Raw genomic sequence first — 9,821 nt, 5'->3', positions numbered from 1 at the left:
TGGGGTGTCACCGTATCGGCTATTGATAAGTGCACAAAAATTCACTTTAATCACTGCTAGTTATCGAATAAAATGCTAAATTATTTAAGCTTTTATTAAATATTTTCATGATTAATATTTTTATTGGAAATGTTATGATTTTAGCTTATTTAATTACAAATTTAAAAAGGAGGGGCACCCAGCTGTCGGTCATTTACTCCACGAGCCAACTCACTTCAGCTATTTCTTCTAATCTTCGCTTGCCACGTGGCCATTCATTGTGCTGAAGACTTCTGACTCTGGATTTCAACGGCAAGTCTGCCCCCAGATTTCCTATTTGTGCTTCAATCAGCTCAAATTAGTCCAGATTTCCACCCAAGTAAAATATTTAATTTCTCAAAATTAATTGTAATTTTATTTTCTTTTCTTTTCTCTGTGATTTGTTCCGGTTTTTCTTTTTTGTAATTTATTTCCTTAATTTCTAACAACCTCTGAACAATATATATAAAGGTGTGTTTAGCTTTATTTTTCATTCGAGAATTGAGATAATTCAATAATATTTTGTCATTTTCAATTCTTGTTTCCTATAGTTTTCTTGAGTGACCCATAATGGTTGTGAGGCTAAGTAAAAAGTGAATCAAATCCTCTTATTTTTTATTTTATTTCAAAATATCATGTGTCAAACTATTATAAATTCAGTCATATTTTTTTTTTATATAATTTTGTCATGTTATGTATTGGTAGAATTATTTTATGAGTTAATCTTTTACTGTAATATTATTAAGAGATATATTATCAATTTTAGATAACTTATAATAATAAATTTCGTAGAATTAACATGAGAGTTTGATTTATTCTTTCACTTGTCTCTTCTAATATTCATTTTCTGTTAATATATTTTGTTTATTATTTTTCACTTTTCTATAATTACGACAGTTATTTTGTGCTACAATTGACTGCTTATAATCTAAACGTTTGGGCATTAACCAGCCATTATGGTAGAGTGCTTTGCGATGGAATTTGACAATTTGTCTACATCCACAATTAAGGTAACGCATCAATTATTAGAATAATTTTTCAATTATTAGAATAACCATTAATTAGAAATTTACGAGAAAAAAACATCTCCTTAAAATATTTGACTAAAGGGAAAAAAGCGGAGATTTTAGGATGTCGAAACTAAAGAAAAGTAAGACTCTATTTATAATAGTCTAGAGATCTATTAGAGTTCATTCTCAAGAGATGGGGGACTTCTAAGTAAATATGAAGAAGCTAAATTTCAACAAACACCTTGGCGTGGTCTTCAGCTTGCTCGAACAACAAAAAAAGGGGGGATCTCCAGCTATAACCTCGGCATTGAAAAAGAGTTCATTGCTATCCTTTAATACCAGATGGTATAAAGTTCCGCTTGCTATACCAGATGGCATTGACGAGATCAGAAAACTATTTCATTTGAAAACTAATGAGCCTTCAGTAAGCATTATTTCAATGAAAAAGGCAGTTAAAAATTGTGAAGCGGCTAAAAATACTGACTAATTAATGAATCTTCGGAGTCTTCTTTGTTCTTGAGAAGCTCGTAACTAGAATTTGCCTTCGTCTCCATTTCTTGCTCCTATATATAAAAATAAATAAATAAGTAATAACTATCAAAAGCTGGAAAATAATACTAAAAAAGAAAATGAAAATGAGTTTAAAGAACATTCAGAGACACTCAAATTCAACAAAACATGGAGGAAGAAATTTCAATTTTGAGAATAAATGAAAGTTGAATTTACCCAAATACTAGCAAATTTTCTTGAAACTGAAATACGAAGACAAAAACAAAGAAAAAAAAAGAAGAAGAAGAAAACATAATGGAGATTAGAGGAAGAGATAATCAAGAAAATGAGAAAGGAACAAAACATCACGTAAATTACTGGAAGAAAAGAAAAAGAGTAATTTTGATGAAAGAGACCGGAAGAAAATAGAAATTGGGGATCTAGACCATTTTTTTTTCATAACAAAAAACAACTGACGTGTATCTTACGTGTTAAAAAAAGGACCCCATTTTAATCTACGTGTGCATTTTAATTTTTCTTCTCTCAAAGCTGAACAGACCCTCACCCTGACTAACCCTTTTTTTTTCTTTTTTTCTTTTTCCTTCCATGTCCAGACCCCCTTTCCTCTCTCTCTCCTCCGGTTCTCACCGACCACCCCAACGTTAAACGACCTTCCCCAAACGCTGACCGATCCTCACGAACACCGACTGACCATCCCGAACGCCGATCGACCCTCCAGAACTCCGACCAGACCAAGAACCGACCACCAGACCAAGAACAGACTAAGAACCGACCACCAAACCAAGAACAGACCACCAGACCAAGAACAGACCAATAACCGACCACCAAACTAAGAACCGACCAAGAACATACCAAGAACCGACCACCAGACCAAGAACAGACCAAGAACCGACCACTAGACCAAGAACACACCAAGAACCGACCACCAGACCAAGAACAGACCGAGAACCGACCACCAGACCAAGAACAGACCAAGAACCGACCACCAGACCAAGAACAGACTAAGAACAGACCAAGAACCGACCGACCAGACCAAGAACAAACCAAGAACCGACCACCAGACCAAGAACAGACCACCAGACCAAGAACAGACCAAGAACAGACCAAGAACCGACCACCAGACCAAGAACAGACCAAGAACCGACCGATCAGACCAATAACAGACCAATAACAAACTCTAATAAAACATTAAAAACATATATTTTTACATATATTTTGATTTTTTGGGTATGAATAACCATTATAATTTATAAAAGAGAAAAAATTTGGTAAAAAAAGAAAAAACTAAGAACAGACCAATAATCGACAGCACTTAATCAAGAATAGGCAATGATGGTTTTTTTTTGGAAAGCTTCGAATTAGTCCCGAAGATTGGAGAGACATTTAATTTATAAAAGAGAAAAAAATTTTGATAAAAAAAGAAAAAATCAAGAACAGACCAAGAACCGACAACACTTGACCAAGAATAGACAGTGATATTATATTTTTTGAAAAGCTTCGAACTAGTCCTGAATATTAGAGAGACATTTAATTTATAAAAGAGAAAAAAATTTTGATAAAAAAAGAAAAAATCAAGAACAGACCAAGAACCGACAACACTTGACCAAGAATAGAGAGTGATATTTTTTTTTGGAAAGCTTCGAAGTAGTCCCAAAGATTGGAAAGACATTTAATTTATAAAAGAGAAAAAAATTTTGGTAAAAAAAAAATCAAAAACAGACTAAGAACAAACCAAGAACTGACAACACTTGACCAAGAATAGACAGTGATATTATATTTTTTGAAAAGCTTCGAACTAGTCCTGAATATTAGAGAGACATTTAATTTATAAAAGAGAAAAAAAATTGGTAAAATATTAAAAAACTAAGAACAGACTAAGAACATACCAAGAACAGACTAAGAATTGACAACACTTGACCAATAATAGACAATGATGTTGTTTTTTTTTTTTTTTAGAAAGCTTCGAACTAGTCCCGAAGATTGGAGAGATATTTAATTTATAAAAGAGAAAAAAATTTAGTAAAATATTAAAAAACCAAGAGCAGACTAAGAACAGACCAAGAACCGACAACACTTGACCAAGAATAGACAATGATGTTTTTTTTTTTTTAGAAAGCTTCGAACTAGTCCCGAAGATTGGAGAGATATTTAATTTATAAAAGAGAAAAAAATTTAGTAAAATATTAAAAAACCAAGAGCAGACTAAGAACAGACCAAGAACCGACAACACTTGACCAAGAATAGACAATGATGTTTTTTTTTTTTTAGAAAGCTTCGAACTAGTCCCGAAGATTGGAGAGACATTTAATTTATAAAAGAGAAAAAAATTTAGTAAAATATTAAAAAACCAAGAGCAGACTAAGAACAGACCAAGAACCGACAACACTTGACCAATAATAGACAATGATGTTGTTTTTTTTTTTTTTAGAAAGCTTCGAACTAGACCCGAAGATTGGAGAGATATTTAATTTATAAAAGAGAAAAAAAAATTTGGTAAAATATTAAAAAACCAAGAACAGACTAAGAACAGACCAAGAACAGACCAAGAACTGACAACACTTGACCACGAATAGACAATGATGTTGTTTTTTTTTTTTTGAAAGCCTCGAACTAGTCCAAAAGATTGGAGAGACATTTAATTTATAAAAGTGAAAAAATATTTGGTAAACTAAAAGAGAAAAAAAAATTTGGTAAAATATTAAAAAACCAAGAACAGACCAAGAACATACCAAGAACAGACCAAGAATCGACAACACTTGACCACGAATAGACAATGATGTTGTTTTTTTTTTTTTGGAAAGCTTCGAACTAGTCCAAAAGATTGGAGAGACATTTAATTTATAAAAGAGAAAAAAAATTTGGTAAAAAAAGAAAAAACCAAGAACAGACCAAGAATAGACCAATAACCGACAACACTTGACCAAGAATAGCCACTGATGTTTTTTTTTTTTTTTTTTGGAAAGCTTCGAACTAGTCTCGAAGATTGGAGAGACATTTAATTTATAAAAGAGAAAAAACATTGGTAAAATATTAAAAAATCAAGAACAGACTAAGAACAGACCAAGAACCAACAACACTTGACCAAGAATAGATAATGATGTTATTTTTTTTTTTTGGAAAGCTTCGAACTAGTCCCGAAGATTGGAGAGATATTTAATTTATAAAAGAGAAAAAAAAATTTTGGAAAATATTAAAAAACCAAGAGCAGACTAAGAACAGACCAAGAACCGACAACACTTGACCAAGAATAGCCAGTGATGTGTTTTTTTTTTTGGAAAGCTTCGAACTAGTCTCGAAGATTGGAGAGATATTTAATTTATAAAAGAGAAAAAAAAATTTTGGAAAATATTAAAAAACCAAGAGCAGACTAAGAACAGACCAAGAACCGACAACACTTGACCAAGAATAGCCAGTGATGTGTTTTTTTTTTTGGAAAGCTTCGAACTAGTCTCGAAGATTGGAGAGATATTTAATTTATAAAAGAGAAAAAAAAATTTGGTAAAATATTAAAAAACTAAGAACAGACTAAGAACATACCAAGAACATACCAAGAACCGACAACACTTGGTCTGTTCTTGATCTGGTGGTCGGTTCTTGGTCGGTTCTGGTCTGTTCTTGGTTTGTTCTTGATCTGGTGGTCGGTTCTTGATTTGTTCTTGGTCTGGTGGTCTGTTCTTGGTCTGTTATTGGTCTGTTCTTGATCTGGTGGTCGGTTCTTGGTCTGTTCTTGGTCTGGTGGTCTGTTCTTGGTCTGTTATTGGTCTGTTCTTGATCTGGTGGTCGGTTCTTGGTCGGTTCTGGTCTGTTCTTGGTTTGTTCTTGATCTGGTGGTCGGTTCTTGGTTTGTTCTTGGTCTGGTCGGTCGGTTCTTGGTCTGTTCTTGGTCTGTTCTTGGTCTGGAGGTCGGTTCTTGATTTGTTCTTGATCTGGTGGTCTGTTCTTGGTTTGGTGGTCGGTTCTTGGTTTGTTCTTGGTCTGGTCGGTCGGTTATTGATAACGTGGAATAGCTTATGTGGAAGTTGGCCTATTTACTCAAATTTTTTTTTTTTGTGGTTTATTTACTTAAAAACACTTTTTACTTAGTCTATTTATACAAAGAGCCAAAGAAAAATTACATAAGAGAGAGAGAGGGAATTATAAAGAATAAGTACCCAGTCTATAATGGCTTTGGAACTTGTAATGATTGGGAAAGAAAAGAGCCATCATGATGTGCTCAAGAGCTGTAATCGGGGGATTTATTTCAATGGTTGAATTATACAAAGGCTTATTGCGAATGTGATTGAGGATGTTATGATTATGAGGAGTTATATAACGTATTTTTTAGATTTATGAAAATATTATTTTATTATGGTATTGGATAGTATTTTTAAAAAAGAAATCATAATTTTGAGCGTTGAAAAAGTAATTAGATGTTATTGAAATAGATATTTATCATTTGACTCATTATTTTTTTTCAAATATTATAATTAAAGATTTATCAATAATTAAACCATAAAACCCCCAATAATTTAATAAATTTAGTAGTTAACTATAAATTAAAAAAAATGAAGTTATAAAATTTAATAAATATATCTTCCTTGGAATATATATCAACCGTTTCCTCGCCCTTTTTTACTTTTAAGCCTCCCACTTCTTCCACTACCAATAAAAAGTGTTTTCCAAAACCAACTATACTTTTTCATTCCTTTAAATTCATACGTATTATGAAACCAACTTCAAAATAACAATGAAGTTACCAGCAAACATGGGAAGAAAGTTGCAAATTGCAATTATTCAAACGGGTCTTAAAGTGACCAAATAGGTTGGTCATCTGCCAGGTCACCAGAGCACTGATTAGTCATCAGCCAGCTTACAACAACCCATAAACGTGTGAAAGGCCCAGGAAGCCTCATGCATGTCAAGACTTACAAGTAGGCCCAATCAATGCAGTAAAATGCGCAAGAAAACTACGGGTTACCATAAAAAAAAAGAATCCAATTCTTTAAAAAAAGTCTTTTCGATTCCATATATTGGCCATTCACTGTAGAATCAACCAAATACAAAATTCATCAAAAAATATTAATTAAAATTAAACTACCCAATAATCCCAAAGAGGTAATATTTTGGTCATGTACCCCGTTTTCTCCTCCTTCTCTCTAAAAGCTTCCAACCGGCCAATGCTCTGTGGCCAGAGGTCCTGCGCGTCACCATGCCTCTGGGCACGAAAATCTCATCTTCAACCTCACAGTGAGATGACATCATCTGGTCCGTGAAGGCATGAGGTTTTCAGTGGTTTTACACGATCTTTTGGGGGTGTTTGCCGGCCGTTGGCTCTGAAACATCAGGGATAGACTAGAGGAAGTTGCTTGCTCATGGTGCTCAAACCATCTCTAAAAAAGTCTCTTCTGTGTAGGTTGTGGATTTGTGTACAATTTTTTATTTTAATAACAGTGATGGTCTCCCCATCTAGTAATGTGTTTTTCCAGTTAGAGGGTTGTTTCTCCACATCTCTTAGTTTGTGATTTCCCTACCGCTCTTAGTCTGAGTTGTGTATTTAAGGTCCATTATGAGATTAGGATATGGCTTATTTTGAGTCGTTTATGTGTGGCTAAATCTCATTATAGCGCCGATGTTCAGAGGAGTACTCTCTGTTGTTGGATTAGGAGTGCGGTTGTAATGACTAGTCTTGTGAGTAGCACCTGTTTCTTGACTATAGTATTATCATGTATCCTAGTTCTTTAGTGGCTCTTTAATGAAATTGTCGTATTTCAAAAAAAAAAAAATCCCAAAAAGGTCATTCACCTCAAAAATCTAAAACATCTTCTAAGTTCCATAGAAGTTCTATTGCCTTTGAATTTTCCAAATCCTGAAAACTTAAAACTCCACCTAAAGTCGTTCAATATGAAAATTTCTAACTCTAAATTTTCAAACCTAATTTTCGTGGCTTAATCCTTTAAAGGAGTGTGTAGACAACTCGGCCAAATTACCAAGCTCAGCCACAATTTCAAACTAGTCCCTTTCCCCCTTAAAATAATACAAGTAAATCTCACACTATCATGATCAGAATCAAATAGTTTTTTTTGTTTTTGTTTTTTGGTACTGAAGGACTGTAATTAAGAAGTTATTTTTATAATTTTGAAAGGGTTGAACTTAAAAACAATAAAATTCTTAGTGCAGGTGAAATTGTGTTGTCTTTCGATCAATGACTGTCGTCGTTTTGGGCTTATTTTTATTTTGTTTTCATGTTTATGTTGTTTCTTAAGTCAATGTTGTTTTCAGTAGTCGTCATGACTTTTTCATGTGGCTTGTCGTTTTACTTATTGAATGTCGTATTTATGGTGTTGTGTGCTTATTTTCTGTCATTTCTTCTTGTTGTAATGCAGGCTTTTAAAAAGGAGATTTTAGCACAAATGACTTTTTTTGAAGGATTTTTTTCATAAATATCTAATGTTTTGTAATTATAAAAATGACCCTTTTTATTAGCTTATTGGTCAATCACTGATTGACTTAAAGATCAATCATGATTGACTTAACGTTCAATCACTGATTGACTTTAATTTATCACTGATTAACTCGATGATTTCTTATTATTTATTAATTTTAGTTAACAATTAACCAAAATCAATTAATAATTAATCAATTTCAATCAACAAATTATAAATTTATTAATGATAAACCATTAATAAATTATGGGTCAGTCGCTGATTGACTCGTTAAAATATGGCCAATTTCATAAAATAAAAAAAGTTCGGCCTTTTTTGTAATATTAAGAAAAATAAGTGATTTATGAAAAAAGGTGATAAAAAAGGTCATTTGGCTAATTTTTTCTTAAAAAAGCAAAAGTTCTTTTTTCTAATTTTTTTCCCCTATAGTACCCTTTGTCCTCTCCTCGTCTGATGTGTCATTGTGAGCTCTCCTTTGCTCTAAGTCAAGTACCTATAAAATACGTTATTGATGGAATCAACGTGGAATGGCGATGACTTGATGACAACATTGATATGTATCTCAAACTAATTTATCTTGTTGGAGTCTAGACGGACAATGAATATGCTTTATCTCCTAGAATTATTGTCATATTTTCTACCGAATAATTGGGTGTAGACTCAAGATGTAGAAAATGGAAGTCCACGACTCGCCTGGAGTCTTGATTTGGCGAATAATACAGTGATGTGAAACAACTTACTCTAACTTAACTCATAAATATATATGCTGATTTTCTCGTTGCAATTAGTTATCTTTTTTTGTTTTATTTTCTCAATGAAAAAGAAGCAAGTTTCGTCTTTGTCTAGACGACTTGGTCATCAATGTCTAATTATGCTTTCTATATGTCTTTGGAATTTTTCTTTGTTAAAATAATTAATTGCTTGACCAGGAACACGACATGCATTTTCCTCTATGCATTAGTGGACGTTTTGTAGTCTTTTAATGGCAATGGAGGCCATTTTCATGGTTTTTCTTACTGCCATCAAAAGTTTTCTTTATCTGTTTAGTGTGACACCGCTGTAGTAGTTTTATGATAAAAATTTCTTAAACGAGCGCTCTTATTTATCTCGACGGGACCATTAAAACCCTACTATTAAAGTAAGGTGGATCATGTTAGGTAGGTAAATTTTACCCAACTTAGTGGGACCCACTATTTTTATGAGTGATGAGGTTTTACCTCCATCGGGATGAAAATTATTTTTGTTTTTAAAACAAGGAGACCTACAAAGACAACACATTTTGGCCGATTGATTGATTAGTTTTTAGATAAATCATATGGACCAAATTCATCAATAGTGACTCTTGAAAGAATGTGACAATGAAAGTTCACTAAAGATAGAGTCCATATAATGTATTGTTGTGAGAAGACTTACATTAGCTAGAGAAGATAAGATGAAATGCAACTTAGCACAACTTGATAAAGAGCTAACAGAAAAGCTATTAGTGAAGACAGTAAAAACTCAAATGTCCAACCCAAAACATACAATAAATATCTTTTCGTCTTACTTGAAAAAATTTGACTATTTCGCTTTAACAATTTTCTCTAAGTAATTTCCCACAAAAAATTTCAATAAATCAATCAAATAATACTATACGCGAGCGACCGTTTGTTTCACAAGCAGGACAACAATGCTTAGGATAGTCTTAGGGGATTGAGTTGTATAGGAAAGGATAGAGTCTAGTTTTCATTTAATCCGATCCCATGTGTGGTGTTATGTTATAGGATGGTCTTTCTAAAAATATTTAAAATTTGGTCAGATTATAATTTTACAAATTTGAGGGGTAAAAATATAGTTGTAACAAGTAATTTGTCCCATAATA

Source organism: Morus notabilis, unplaced genomic scaffold (genome assembly GCF_000414095.1).
Source record: "Morus notabilis unplaced genomic scaffold, ASM41409v2 Scaffold541, whole genome shotgun sequence".
Taxonomy (NCBI): Eukaryota; Viridiplantae; Streptophyta; class Magnoliopsida; order Rosales; family Moraceae; genus Morus; species Morus notabilis.
Note: the sequence above shows the minus strand (reverse complement) of the source record.